Genomic DNA, 15,255 nt, shown 5'->3' on the forward strand with positions numbered 1-15,255 from the left:
GGATCCCAGCTGGGTAGACAGGTATCTTTTGCAGCCCGGTTATTCTTCTGCATTGCTGATGGTCTCCCTGTGTGAGTGATGCATATATCACTTGACTGCTGGTACCCTCCCCTCTCCGCGCCGGCATGTAAGGCTCCGTGTGGTACACCAGCTTTGACAGAAAGGGCCAACCCCGCTGCAGGCTTTCACCGTTTGTCAGAACAAATTGCTTCTTCCTCCTATTGCGTGGAGGAGATGCTGGTTCATTTGCCCTGAGTCTGAAGAGGACCTGAGGTGGCTTCTCCCCTCCTTGTTTTTCCTCCTCCCCCCGAGCCTGCAAGGAGAGCAGAGCCTGCTGGCTGCAGCACAGCAGCAGACACCCAAACCCACAGCTGATGCAGCAACAAATTTTGTGCAGTCTTGCGTTCATCTGCTTGACCTGACAGAACCTGGGAACAGAGCTGGAGACGGCGCGGGTGATCCAAGATCGGGAAAGGCTGGAGCTGTCTGTGAGGTTGGTGGGGTTTATTGGTGTTGAAAGCCTCCACTCTCCATGCGGGCCCTGGTACCCCAGCTGACCACGCAAGCCCTTGGCCCCACATCACCCAAGGTCGGCAAAGCGTGGAGGGACATGGCTCCGGTGCAGCAGGCTGCACCAAGCCTTTGGGAAAGTTTTTTCCAGGACCTGGTAGTGAATGTGAGTGCACTTGGAAGTTGCGTGTGGAGCCAGGGACTCAGTGGAAAGAGTGAGCGTGTGCATGTGTGGGCAAACTCCAACACGCAGGTCATCTGGGACGTCGTCCTGGGCTTCTGCTCTGCGCGTCGAGATCCTCCTCTGGGACTGGTGTTCTCTGGAGGGGTTGCAGATGTGGTTCCTGAAGTAGAAGAGAGGACATTCAGGTTTGCCCTCTGCCTTCTGATCTCCTGTCTCCAAAGGAGTTGAGAGATAGCAGGGCTTGCTGGTTGGTGGCATTGGCTCTGGGAGGAACCTCCATCCTCGCCTTTCCCCTCGCTGCCCGGTGACATTTGTAGTGTGGCCGCGGTGGCTTGATTACCATGCCCCGATCCGACCACGCGAGCGGCTATGGCTTGGCCGACTCGGATCGGCTCCAGGGATGTTGGGAGTTGCCAGAGTTCCTCTCTCTTCCTCTGTCCCTTGGCAATCTTTCTTTCTTTCTGCAGATCAGTGCAAAGCTTGTTGGCTGGGTTATTAAGCGTGAGCTGCTTTCCTCGGGCACAGGACTGGCTTAGCTTTTCATTAAGGCCGGTTAATCACCCTGAAGAGAGCCTGACAGCCGCTGGCGATGGACCACAGTGCCCTGCTGCCTTCTCTCTTGCTGGTGGGTGCAAGGTCCTGCCCACAGTGCCCCGAGCGTGGCTGGTAGCTGCAGGGGGGTCACTGGGTGGTCTGGGACAGTGGGATGGCGCCGCTGCAGAGCTCGGCAGTGTGGGCTTGGGCCCTGGGAAGTTTCCTCGTTTGCAGCTCTGCCAGGAGCCAGGACAACGGCCAAGTTAAAGCCCCAGGAGAGGAGGAGGAGGAGGAGGCCGGGGGCTCTGCATGCCCACGCTCTCCTTAGTGTCAGACCTGAGGGAAAGACGAGTCTTTGTCTCTCTCTCCAGCCCAAATGGTACCAAGCTCTTGACGACTGTCGTTTTTTTCCTAATTGTACCTTGGAGCTATGCCTTGATTTATTTCTTTTAAAGGGAGAATTTAGGGAAAAAGATGGCTGTTTCTCAAGCAAATAGCAGCCTGCCCCGTGCAGCTGATTACAGGCAGGGCTGGGAACTGGTGAGACAAGAGAGGGGCTTGGCGGCATTTTCCCACCTCCTTCCCCGTGGTTGTGCCTGTGTTGCGATAGCTCCCACCACCCCACAAGCCCTGCGGGGCCACGCGAGGGGGCAGGCGGTCCTCTCCAGCCTTGTATGCCTTCCTCCAACAGCGGTATTTTGCCTTTCTGGCGTCAAAGGCAGCAAACAGCTTTGAATTTCCTTTTCATCCTGGGAAGAAAGGATTGAATTTACTCTCTGAAAGTACAGGGCGGTGTTTTGGAGCTGAGCTGGTGGCACTGGCTGTGAGCATGGGGTGGAGCTGCTCACAGAGCATCACCCGCAGCTCCTCAAACCTGTCCTGTGCCACGCTCTTCAGACACGAGACATCCTAAGAGATGTCCTCTAGTCCATTTTCTCCCACATTTCATCTGAAATCCTTAAGCTTTGAGCTTTTCTTGGCTGTCCCTCCCACTCTTCCTGACCCGAGCATCATAGATAATCATTGATACGAAGCTGCCCCCATCCTCTTGTCTCTGAGCAGACGTTCCTGTGGCCAGTCTGCAGGGTTGGGGAGCAGATATCTCACTCTGGGCTTGGTGAGAAGGGCTGCTGGCAGGGCCTGGGGCAGAGCCAGCCCAGCAGGCCTGCAGTGGAGATGGTTAAGGGGCAATAACAGAGGAGGCAGCTCAGAAGACGACCCCTCGACCAGCGGATTTGAGGGAGTGGCACACATCCTTGATGGAGGAAAAAAGGACATGTCTTCTCAGTATGTCAGCCTCGTTTAAGTCTCGGCGATGTGTTGAAGACAGCAAAGTCTTGCCCTTCTTCCTTGCTGGGCAAAAGACATGGTGTGAAGGGGATATTCCGCAGCCTCCCTGGATGCCATTCATTGGCTACTGTTAATGCTCGGAGAGAGGCATTAACCCTCCACTGCTCTTCCTTGGGATCTTCTCCTGGTTCATTACTCTTACCAACTTTAGTCCCATTTTTAAAGGGCACAATTTCTGTTGGCTTCCTAAATTAAAACTTGCCACGATTTGAAATGATTTGGTGTAATAGTAGTAGTAAAGAACATCATCTTCCCAGCTGTTCCTCCCCAGCATCTTGCTTGTCCTCCTAGATCTGGTGTGTTGGTCATGAATCCTCTTGCTGTTGCTCTTGATCTCCCCTGATTTCTATACGTCTTGTGCTAGCCTAACTTCAGTGGTGGCTTGGAGATCCTGATGGGACTGGCGTCTTCATGATGTGTCCTACTCACGTGTTCAGGTTTAAACTGCTCACCAGTTTGTTCAGATCAGCAGGGAGCCCTTGTGACTGCAAGAGGAGAGGCTGCCTCCAGGGTGCGATTTGGCTTCATGTTGCTCGAGGTGTGTTTGTCCTCGGGTTCCTGTGGGCGCAGGAGGCCATTAGGTGCTCCTGGTGTCTCCCACCCTCTTCCTGCCACACCTTGAGGTTTAAAGGACCTTGCTCCATGGAGGGGGTGTGCTACTCATAGATGAAAAGCTGGACATGAGCCAACAATGTGCACTTGCAGCCCAGAAGGCCAACCGCATCCTGGGCTGCATCAAAAGAACCGTGGCCAGCAGATGCAGAGAGAGGATTCTGCCCCTCTGCTCTGGTGAGACCCCACCTGGAGTACTGTGTCCAGCTCTGGAGCCCTCAGCACAACAAGGACATGGCCCTGTTGAAGCGGGGCCAGAGGAGGCCACGAGGATGATCCAAGGGCTGGAGCCCCTCTGCTGTGAGGACAGGCTGAGAGAGCTGGGGTTGTTCAGCCTGGAGAAGAGAAGGCTCTGGGGAGACCTTGGAGCCCCTTCCAGTCCCTAAAGGGGCTCCAGGAAAGCTGGGGAGGGGCTGTTTGCAAGGGCATGTAGCAATAGGACGAGGGGCAATGGTTTTAAACTAGAGCAGGGCAGGTTCAGATGAGACATTAGGAAGAAGTTCTTTACAACGAGGGTGGTGAGACACTGGAACAGGTTGCCCAGAGAGGTGGTGGAGGCCCCATCCCTGGATACATTCAAGGCCAGGCTGGATGAGGCTCTGAGCGACCTGATCTCGTTGAAGGTGTCCCTGCTGACTGCAGGGGGGTTGGACTGGATGGCCTTTAGAGGTCCCTTCCAACCCAACACATTCTATGATTCTATAGCCCATCCCAGAGGATTTGGTGTCCTCACTGGTCCCTGCTGGGTGTGTGGTGGGATTGATGGGATTCTGTCAGTCCTGGTGTTGCCAGGGCTGTCTTTGCTCTGTAATAATCTTTTCTCCTGCCGTGTTCAAAAGGTTCAGAGTGTTTTGGGCTGAGAGTTGAGGCTGAACGCTGCAGCCAGGCATCACTCCTCTTCTGCCACATCTGAACCTGTTTGGCCTTTGACCGTAGCCTGTCTTGCTGCCTGGCAGCTGAACCGCTCTTCCCCACACCCCCATTCACCTTTTTTCACTTCATCTGTATTACCGGCCAGGGAAGGTGTCTCCCAGGATTGACCCTTGATAGGCTCTTGAGAAGTTTTACGAGCTGCCTCAAGGCAGGGAACGATTTATGGGCCAGGCAGGGAATGATTAAATAAGTTTTTGGAGCCCCTGCCGTTCCTTCAAAATCTTTCTTCCTAACCAAGGGGGTCTTTTCAGAGTTTGAAATTTTTTCCTTCTTTTCCACAGAAGCATTCAGGCTTCTCCACATGTGAATAATTGCAGACTCCCTCCTGCTGGGGCCATGGAAGTGAAACCGCAACGCACATTTGTACTAAACCTGTTCTCAACATGAGCGAGCAAGCAGCACCTCTGGCGCCCGCGTTTGAGTCTTGTCCCCGACTGCCGGGGTGTGGGGTCAGCCCTCGTCCTCGGTGCCTTGAGTTTTTGTCATCTCCGCACGGACGGCCAAAGGTCCAGGAGGTTTGGTTGGTGGTGGTGTGCTTTGCCACCTGCTGGATGCTGGCTGGAGATCGCTGTTGGACTTGGACCAGCAGCGGGTCATTCTCATGAAAACCTCTCAAGAAAATATAATTCCCAACTTCCCTTTTGCTGCTTCCAGAAAAATCTTTCCCCTGGCATTGCTGAAAAGATGAGTGTGAAGGGCCAAAAGCTGGATTTACGGCACCTCTCATAATCCTTTGTGTTACCCCATAATGTTGGCGAGACCCCCTGCCCTGTTTGGGTTGTGGATGACGTTGTCTTTCAGTTTTTCAGCGTGGAGGTCTCTGTTTGGTGGCTGGGTGTAAAAAGCTGTATTTTTCAAACCTTTCTATACTAGCCAATCTTGGCAACAGGTAGCTATTTTATTCCATAGCAGATGTGTAAGATGTGTCAGCTTGGTCCGTGGGATTGATTTCAATGGAGTTTGAATCTTCCTCCCTTTTAGGTGCTCATGAATTTTGCTGGACAGCTGTATTTTACATGGGAAGCTTTCTGGGACGCTGCTTAGACTAAAGAGGGAGTGTAATTATAAAAAACAGGCAAGATAACTGAACCAATTTTTACCAGGCTTTCTAAAGAACAAATCTAGTGTTCTCTAGGTGCCTTCTTGCTCCAAGCATGCAAGAAGCTGAAGCTACAAGTATCCAACCTAACTTGTGTCCGTCAGTCTTCGAGGGTTCAGGCCTTTCTGGTCTGTTGGTCTTTTTTAACAAAAAAATTAAATTCTTGAATTCTTGTGTTCCATTTGCTGGAGGACTGTGGGCCTTTTTCCGCTGAAAGAGCAGCTTTTATGGGAGGTGCAGGCACCCTGCGGCACTCCCAAATGTTTTAGCAGAACCAGGGTATCTACACAGATCCTTTGCGCTTTCTATGCCTAAATTACACCAATTTCATGCAACTGTGACAAAAGCACGTAAAACTGGTGTACCTCTTTTGTGTATTTGCTCTTAAGCGGGTTCAGATATCCACTGTATGTGGATTTTAGTCATGTAGGCAAAGTAAGGCAAGATATGGATTGAGGCCATTCAGTTCGTCACCACCTTGAGCCAAATCAACGTATTAAGACGTTATCGAACCTGTTTAAGCATATACAGGGTACGGTGCTGGCCTGAGTTAATGACACAAATTTTCCTCGCCTCGTATAATACTTGGGTGCAACTGGAGCTTGATATTGTTTGCTCTTAATTTGCCCCAGATACCCAAAAGACCAGGGGAATTAGGTACAGAAGAGGTGAGTTGAGTACAGGCAAGGTGGCGGCAGCAGCGCTCTCCTAAATTGGTTTCTTTGAAGTGAACTGTGATTGCAACTGCCGAAATTTCCCATGCTTACATGCAGGGAGGCAAGATGAGGTTATTAATTATACCAATGGGCTGGAATTGATCTTAATGAGAAACGGTGTAGCCTGAGAGGAGCTGAGGCTGTGCTGGTGTCTGTCCCCAGGGCTGGGGCTCCAGAGGGACCTTCCCAAGCTGTGTTCCTGCCAGCCTGTAGGACGATCCCATGCCACTGAGTGCCAGTGGAGTGCGTTCCCCATCCAGAGTTTTGAAGAGCTCCCATTGCCGTTGGCCATCTCGTCTGGGTCCTGCATCCCAATAACCTTGGGATAGGCATAGGAGGTGCTTCTTTAGGGTGAGACACCTGGTCCCTCATCAAAAGCTTGTGAACCCAGAGCTTGTGAAAGCTCCTGACGTTTGAGCGAAGCTAGAACTCGGACTTTGCTGCCCTCCTTGAAGTACTTGGTCCGCCTCTTCCTTTCGTATCCCCAGGGATTCTTCTTCTTGCCCTGGCAGAGATTTGGGTGACCTGTTCATTAGCAAAGGAGCCTTTGAGAATGGTCATGTCTCGGCGTGCCTGTGCCTCACAGCGCTCTGCAAGCCAAACTGGTTTTCTTCTGAAAGCCAGTATCTTACAACACTGAAGCAATTAAGGTATATTAAAGGCTAATGATGCACGTCCTGTTTTTCTCACAAGGCAAGCCTTCCAGATTCTGATTCTGCTTTGATGATTTTGCATGAAGAACGATAAAAGTTTCTGATCTCCGAGCCATCAGTTTAGGATAACGCTGCCTGTGTGTCCTTAGCCTTGGAGGAAAGCCAGTGTGAAGCATCCTCCTTCCAGACGTGTGTCACTTTGCATTCCTGCAGCGGCACTGGGCTCCAGTGACCACGTGTTCAGATGGGTTAGAACCCTTCAAAGACTGCTCCTTCTCCCCTTTTTCCTGGGACAAATCCAGAAAGGTGTTTCAGCTGTGAAGAAGACTCCCCAAGCAATGACGGTCTCCTCAGCTCCCTTCCTTTGTCGAAGCCGGATTTCGATGCGTGTTGCAGGAGCTTTCAGGGTGCTCCTGTCCCAGGTGTGCCTCTGCTCTCCTCCCGTTTCCCACCCTACTCTTGACAGCTTCCCTGGGGCCTCTTCGTGGCCAGCAAGGGTTAGAGGAGCATGTTCTCTGCCCCACTTGCACACTTTGCAAGCAGTTGTACTTACAGAGCCTTGGAAGGCCTTTCTTCCCCATCCTACACCAAAATGTCCCCCCTCACCCTTAACATCTGTCTGTCCTAAGACAGGCAAGCCCTGGTTTTGGGGAGGTGACGGCAAGGTGAATTGCAGGGAAAGCTGCAGTTTGAGAGCATGTTCTGTGGTTTTGTTGGCTGCCGCACACTGCTGACTGAACTCCGTACATCTGGGGCCAGTGGGTTTTTTCTCAGCCTTCTCATTAGCAGAGTTCAGTTTTCCCCTGGGAACTTCTCATTAAAACTCGCAGCCTCCTCTCTCGCTGGCCGGTGGAGCACATCCGAGCTGGCAGAGGACATTGGGAGCTGTGTCCAGGCTGGGAAAGCAGAAGCTAAATAGAAACTGTGCAAGAACCCCCTTGAGGTTTGGTGCAATGGGACCAAGAAATTCCCAGGAACTGGAGTGCGTCATTAGCTTGGAAAACTCTTAGTGTCTAGCCGAGCCTCTTGGCACCTTCTGGGGAGGGTTGTGTGGTGTTGGTGGATCTTTAATGGCGCAGCTCACCGTCAAGTGCTCACCCTTGCGTGGTCTCCTGCTGCACAATTAGGCTTCCCCCCCTCCTCCCCCGACCTTGATGAGTGATTCTCCTCTGTCACCGTTGCTTTATTAAACACAACAAATCCAGTTGTCCTGCTTCAAGCCATTCAAGTTATTACCAGTGGAAAATGCTATTTTCTGCATAAATGTAATTGTCTTGCCCAAGTCAGTGTCACTGATACTGCACTGGGGCTGGGAGGGGGTGACCTCCAGAAAGAGGGGGAGTCCTGGCCAGAGGAGGGTTTGGCATGGAAGTGGAAGGGGCTGGTCCCTCAGCTGTTTTCCATTCCCGTATCTAAGGTGGTTTCCTGGGAACCAGTTGACAGTTTGTCCTGGACTGACTCTAAAGAATGAGAGCAGATATAAATATATAATAAAGCTCTGGAGCACTCAAAAATTAATATTTCAGGATCAAGAAATCTTTATTTCATCAGCTGCTTCAGCAAAAGGAGGAATGTGTGTAGTTGTAGCCGTTGTGGTGCCCTTCCACCAGACTGAAGGAACAAAGGGAGCTTGGTCCCAGCTGAAGGAGCTGCCTGGTGTGAGATGGGCGTTGCATGAAGAAAGTGGTGTCCTTTTGGGAGTTGTTTTTCCTTTCCTTCCTTGCCTGACCTCAGTGTGATGATGAGATCCCAGTGCTGCTTCATAGAAGGGGCTGCGGGTCCTGGATGCTACAGACCAGGTCTACTGGGAGGCACTTTTTTCCTGGACTGGGCAGTGGCTTGCAGTGGTGGTGCCTGCAAGGATACGAGGCATCAAACATGGTGATAAGCTATTCTAGCTCAAGCTACTCAAGCTATTTGAGCAAGAGTTTCTTTAAAAATCAGGTTTGTCTCTGTAGTTACCAGAAGGCTGAACTGCTGGTGCTTTTGAAGTTAATGGGTTCCTGCTAAGGTGAAGCTGTGTTTTGTAGAAGCTTTTCAACCAGGGCTCACTTAGCACTTTCTCAGCTCACAGTGGAGGATGCGAGCCACCAGCCCCGTTCTGTGTTGCTCAGCCCCATCCTGTACCAAACGCTTTCCTGGTGCTGCGCAAGAGGAGCAGGACCGCAACCCAGAAGGTGTAGCGAGACTGCAGCTTGAACTCCTAAACGTACATCCAGTTTGGGGCAAAAACCTCGGCAAACTGGAGCAAGTTCAGTGGAGGGGCACTAAGATGTCAGGGTGCTGGAGCCCGTGTCCTGCAAGGAGAGGATGAGGGAGCTGGGCTTGTTCAGGCTGGAGAAGAGAAGGCTTTGGAGGAGGTCTACCCATGGCTACAGGGACATCACCCACAAGACAGAGCCTGGCTCTTCACAGCAGTGCGTGGTGGGAGGCCAGGAAACAAAAAGCGTAGGATGAAACAGGAGAGGACCAGACTGGATACAAGGAGAAGCCTTTTTGGCTCATGGACGGTCAGTCAGTAGAGTTTGCTGCCTAGAGAGACTGTGTAGTCTCTGTGCTTGGAGGTTTTCAAGACCAGACTGTATAAACCTGGGCAACCTCGTGCGATCTGTTAAGAATTGCAGCTTGGAGCAGGAGTTTGGACTGGAGACTCCCCCTGAGGTCCCCTCTGACCTGAGTTATTCTGGGATCCTCTGGGATCCTCCGTGCTTGCTCTTGTGGAAGTGGGGCGCTGCTTTTGCTCACAGGTGGAGAGGTCCAGCAAGAGCCCCTCTTTTGTGGGCACATTTGTGCCATTGTGGTGGGCCTGCCTGGCACTGCCTGGCATGGTTCCTTTGATAGGAGCCTCCAGGAAAGCACAGGTGAGCGCAGGAGAGGTTTTCTTTGCTGTCTCTGCCCTTGCTCAGTCGATCATCCCTGCTGGTGCAAAGTGGGAGAAGAGGGCAGAGGGACAGGTCCCTTCTGGTGCTTTGGTTTTGCCCGCACCTCTCTGGAAGTTGGGTGAAGGTCACTGGTACTGAAGCCTGTGTGATTTTCTTGTTTCACCTTGGTGGAGTGGGAGAGGCAGGATTTGGAAATACTTATGCAACCTGCCCTGTTTGTGTGATGCTAGCACAGAGCTGGTGACACTTCTGTAGCCCCTCAGGGTTGAGAAGTGTGAATCAGAGCCTGTTTTTCTCCTATAGAAATTTGTAAAAAGCGGAAAGTCCCTCTTTGTGGTGTTCCTGTGTTGCTCTGCCAGTATATCTGCTGCAGCCTTCCCCTGGTCCAGCCTACCTGCCCTTGCCTGGCTCTGCAAGAGTGAGTCAGCTCAGCCCACAGCATCTCCTTGCCTGGGCTTCACGACGTGTGGGCCACCATCCCAACCCACCTGTCCTTCTGACCGTTCATCTTCCAGAGCGATGCCGTGCGGATCCTGACCGTGCCCCCCCCCCCCCCCCCCAACCCCCTTCTCGCCCAGGCGTGGATGTCTCCTGGAGATGGGGTAGGTCGGCGCGGGAGATGCCTCAGCAGTTCCTCTTTGAGGTCAGAGCAAGTTGAAAGGAGGAGTTAAATAGAAAACAGCTGGACGGGGAGGAGGGGGAGCGATGCGCAGCTCACGGACAATCCAGGCAGGATTTTGTTTGGGGAATTTGTGATTTTTCTTTTTCTTCCACAAAGTTCTAGTGCCTTTTCTTCTATTTGTCAAAGAGGAGGATTTTGCTAGAATGCGTTCTGTTTCAGGGAACTCGGGGTTTGTACGCTGCTGACTAGAACAATTGATTTTTATTTATTTGTTTATTTACTGCAGGAGAGAACTGAAGCAGTAAGTCTTAAGGCTTTAGCTGTTCTGGAAGAGTTTTATTTAGAGAAACAGCCTGATTCTGTTGCTGTGTGCGATTGACACAAGCTCATATAATCCTGTCGCTGGGGTGGGCTCTGCAGCGGAGCCCTGGGATTTCTCGCTCCAGTGCCCAGGTCACCATGGGCCATTCGCTCTGGCAGTCCAAGGTGCTTCTCTCCAGGGCTGGTTGCCATCTCTTGCCCCGGCGCTGGGCTGCACATCACACAGGCTTGGCACGCCACCAGCTCCCTGCCTCCAGGAAAGACGCAAACTGCAGGTTTTTGGGCACTTCCCAATCTCGCACCCTGCCCTGTTCCTTCCTGTCTTGCCCTGCTCCGGTGAGGCTTCAGAAAAGCCTTTGGTCCCAGATGATACCCAAAGGTGGTGGAGACCCCTGGCTTGTTTGATGGCTGTGTGGGAGCCTGGGCTCTGTAGCACCAGGACATGCAAGCTCGGCAGAGACTCCTAAACTCATCGCTCAGCAGAGCCCTCGGAGGGGGGCATCACTGTCCCAAGGTGGGTTTAGAAGGTACCAGCTGGTACCTTTGTAATCCCTTCCCTGCCTTGTCCTAACAATTCTGCCCCATTTCAGTTAAAGTTCCTGCAGGTCAGAGGGAAGCAAAGGACCACGATATCCCTGCAGTGGCTCTCCCTTCCCTCCTGATGACAGCCTTCCCTCGCCACCTCTGCGCTCTCAGAAACGGTGTCCAGAGGGAAACAGTCGCACACCCTTCGGGCAGCTCTGCTGCCGGATCCTGCCTGCGAAGGCTGCCTTGGTGTCCCAGCCAGCGTCCCTCTCTAGAGGCTCTCACCTCGGCACGGGGCTGTCTTTGGCACTCCCAACTCCACACGGCAGTGAGGTCCCCTGGGACCTGGTCAGCCCGCTGAAAGCTGCCTACTCGGTTGAGTACTTTCTATATTCTTTTTAAAGTATTATAATCACACTGTTGTGACTGCCAAGGTAGGTGCAGTCCTGCCAACGTGGTGGTGTCTCCTGCCAGCTGATGTGCGCCCTGTCTCGATTGGGTATAGCTACTGCGGAGGGAAGCATGGCCATCTGGGGCCAGCCCTGTCCATGCTGCTGCAGGTGTGGGGTCGCACGGCCTTTTCCCTTTCCTTGTTGTGTGCACCCAGCAAGAGCCTCTCACAGATCTTGTTCCTCTCCTGGTCTGAGGAGACCTTATAACAGCCTTCCAGTCCCTAAAGGGGCTCCAGGAAAGCTGGGGAGGGACTCTGGATCAGGGAGGGGAGCCATGGGACGAGGGGGAATGGTTTTAAACTGAAAGAGGGGAGATTGAGATGAGATCTCAAGAAGAAATTGTTTGCTGAGAGGGTGGTGAGCCCCTGTCCCAGGTTGCCCAGAGAAGCTGTGGCTGCCCCATCCCTGGAGGTGTTCAAGGACGGGTTGGACGGGGCTTGGAGCAACGTGGTGTGGTGGGAGGTGTCCCTGCCCAGGGCAGGGGGTTGGCACTGAGTGGTCTTTAAGGTCCCTTCCAACCCAAACCGTTCTGTGATCCATGCTGCCAGCCCAACCAGCTGCTGAGAGCTTGTGTCGTCATGTTCCCTGTAAAGAGTCCCCTTCTTAGGAAAACCCCTTCTGTGGGTGGATGACTTTGTCAGGTCGCTGTGGAGTGGCTGTTTTGAGAGGAGCTCCTCTCCTGCCCAGGCGCCTGGGAAGGTGGCAGGCGATGTTTCTCAGTTGCGTTTTCTGGGGCTGGAGAGCATGTGTGTTAGCATACAGCAGATGGGCCCGGTGAAGAGCTGGTGGAGACAACTGTATTTCCTCACGCAGGCTCATTGCCTGCCGGGAAAGGAGCCAGCCAGGCTTTGTAGGGAGAAGAACAGAGCTTGGACAGGCTGCGGTTGGGTTTCTTCTTCAGCCAGTTCATTCCGGAGAGGTGTGGGACAGAGGCAGGGCTTGTATTGTGTAAGGATGGACCAAAGGCCAGCGTTCAGCCCAGCCCTTCCAGTCTGGTGCCCTCTGTGATCTTTGGACCATCAAATTAAGTCTGGTGCTCCAGGCAGAGATTTGAATTGTCCATCAGTCCCAGGCAGGAGTCTGGTGGGAGCAGGCTGCAGTCTGGTGTGCTGCCAGTCGTCAAGGCTGGGGAACCAGTGGCATGTAGGGGACAGCTGAAGATGCCTGTCCCATGTCCTCTCCCATGTTTGTGCGTCTCCCACTGGCTTGCAGGGAAAGCTGTGTGGCTGCCGGGCACCGTGATGTGGTGTAACAGCTGTCCCGGGGAGAAGCGGGCAGGGAAGTGCTCTGCCAGAGCTTGCCACGTTGGTGGCCCGGCCACTGCAAGGTGTCCCGTTGTTCATTATTGTGGCCAGTCCACCTCAAACCACGGCACAAGGGGAGCTACTGACCTTTGAGAGAAGAGCTGATCTTTCTGGGAGGCTTTTTGGTTTTCCTGAGAGCTGTCAGTGGAGAAAGTCAAGCAGATGGCAATCGCAGCAGTGGGCAGGATGGTGTCCCTGGAGCGGACGGTGTTGGGAGCCGACTCCTGTGCCGTGGGGGAGAGGAGGGGACCGGGAGGGGGACAGCGTGGCCAGGGAGCGATGACAGCTCCCCAAGGCCGGTATCAGAGCTTGGGGCAGAGCATGGGCGGTGGCATGGCACAGCACTGCAGTGTCCTGCCTTCCGCCTCCCTTCCTGCTGCCTGGAGCTTGGATCTCCTGCCCGGCCAAGTGAAACCGTGCTGCCTTCCCTGAGCCCACGGCTCATCGCCGATACCGCATCAGGAAGGTCCCGCAATGCAGCGTGTCCCACTGTCCCCTCGTCTACTTCTCTCTTTTAGGTTATCCTGGTCTTTCCTTTCTCTGTATTGGTATGGGAAGGGACAAGGCGATTTCTTCCCATGGTCCTGCGACTGTGTGGCCAGAAGCTGGGTAGGACTGCAGGCGCAAGAGCGACATGTGCGGCAGGACGATGGGTGGCTGGAGGGTGCTGCTCTGCAATAAGCAGCACGGCATCCACATTTAGGGCTGGATTTTTTGGAGCCAGCTCTCTCCAGCACAGCATACGGTGGGTAACAGCACGGGACGCTGCAGGAGGACAGATGTGGATGGCACTGGTTGCTGACAGGCTTTTGCTGATGCCTGTGGTTTGATGAACCTCATCCAGGAAGACGAACGGATGTGACAGGAGCACAGTGCCCTTCATGGCCCTGTTGGCTTCTCCGCCTCTGCTGGAGCTGGGCACGCAGCTCCGTCCCTTTCTCTCTCTTTGAGGAATGATCTCCCTTTCAGATGGCTGTGGGCATGGTGCTGCCACAGGGGAGAGGACTCTTCAGTGGCTCACAGCTGTAGGACTTCAGGCAGAAAAATCAATGTTTATATTTCTCTTACCTGGGAAAGATTCCTTAAATAACTCCAGTAAATAAATACCTTGTAAAGTTCGAACTATGAAGGCACGGTATATGAACCAGAATGAATTTTCAAGCTCTCTCTTGCAATGAAATAGATTTCTTGGGTTTGGGCTTTATTTAGAGAAACATTTGATTTAAGAAGAGAGTTGAAGGTTGTATCTGATCACCTTGTGAGGGGGTGCTGCTCTTCTGATGGCTGTGGGGCACGGTCTGGAAATGTGGTCCGATCCCTGCTGCCGGACTATTCTCAGGAGAGTTTCTGGTGTACCCAGCCAAACGAAGGGTCACTCTCCTCCTCCCCAGGGTGGCTTTTACTGCGTCCTCTGTCCCCTCCAGACCCCGCTGCTGCAATGCAGTCTGCTCAGCTGCCTTGGGAAGCTGGTTGTGCAGGTGCTGCTGCTCGGGATGCTGGAGACCAGCCAGGACCCAGTTCCCTCACAGCCTTCTGCACCTGCCCTCTGTGGCAGAAGACTTCTCTCCCTTCATCGTTCCAGCCCGTGTTATGGTTGAACCTGGTCCTTGAAGGTACGCTAGAGAGGCAGCCAGCGATGAGCCCGCTGGGCTGCAGCCCCCATGATTTAGGTTGCTGGTTCCTTGGCCTGGGATGCCCTGAATTTGCTGTTCCCAGGAAGAGCTGAGGGCTCGAGGTAGACTCGGAGGCTTCTCCTGCAGGGTCGGTCCTGCACCGGGGTGTCAGGCAAGCAGGGCAGGGTGGAAGGGGCTGGAATAGAACCAGCTCAGATGGAGAGGAGCTCATCTGGCCTGGAGCTTGGGTTCAAGTTTGGGGCTTTAGACTTGGCTGCGTTATCAGGGAGCAGGAGCGAGCGCGTGGAAGGAGGGCTCTGGGCTGCACATTGGCGTGGAGAAGAGCTGGTTTGTTGTTGCGCGAAGGAGGAGGAAGCAGAAAGGTCTGTTTCAGCCCCACCTTTGCTCAAAGCTCCGGGAAATCATCCTGAGCAGGGGACAAAGGGCATCGTGCAAGGCTGGGTATTCCTTCTGCCATTTGTCAGCATGAGTGCAAGCGTGGCACTGTCTTCCTGAAAGCACCAGGAGGGCCACGGTGAGGGAGAGCTGCTCCCTGCAACCTCTAGAACGAGGTGGCTCTGGCGTGTGTTGGACCCCTTCTCCCATCAGGGTTTCAGGCATTCCTGGGCAACCTTGGAGGTTGAATCCGAGGGGTGGTGCTGACGGCAAGGGTCTGTGGCCTCTCCGCTTCCCAGGTAAGTGGGGCAGAAGCTGGAGCTGGGACACGGTGCCCTCCAAAGCCTGCTGATGAGAAACGCCTTGCCTCTGCCCGAGGTTGGAGAGACCAGGAGCTGGTGCTGAGCTCAGAACCTGCCGCTGAGCGGTCCCGGCACTGCTTTGCCACGACCCGCCTCGGCCCCGGCACGGAGCTGCTGCCGGCAGGCCGGCCAGGCTTCTTGGCCCCAAAGCCTGTAGCACCACTGTACACCACAACATGCTTTTCTT

General features: G+C 53.7%; 1 protein-coding gene across 7 annotated transcripts in view; it reads left to right on the forward strand.

The window, feature by feature from the left end:
- CAPN15 (calpain 15) overlaps positions 1-15,255 on the forward strand; it is a 67,021-nt gene that overhangs the window by 34,582 nt on the left and 17,184 nt on the right. The gene's annotated exons all lie outside the window — the stretch shown is intronic.

Source organism: Chroicocephalus ridibundus, chromosome 8 (assembly GCF_963924245.1).
Source record: "Chroicocephalus ridibundus chromosome 8, bChrRid1.1, whole genome shotgun sequence".
NCBI lineage: Eukaryota > Metazoa > Chordata > Aves > Charadriiformes > Laridae > Chroicocephalus > Chroicocephalus ridibundus.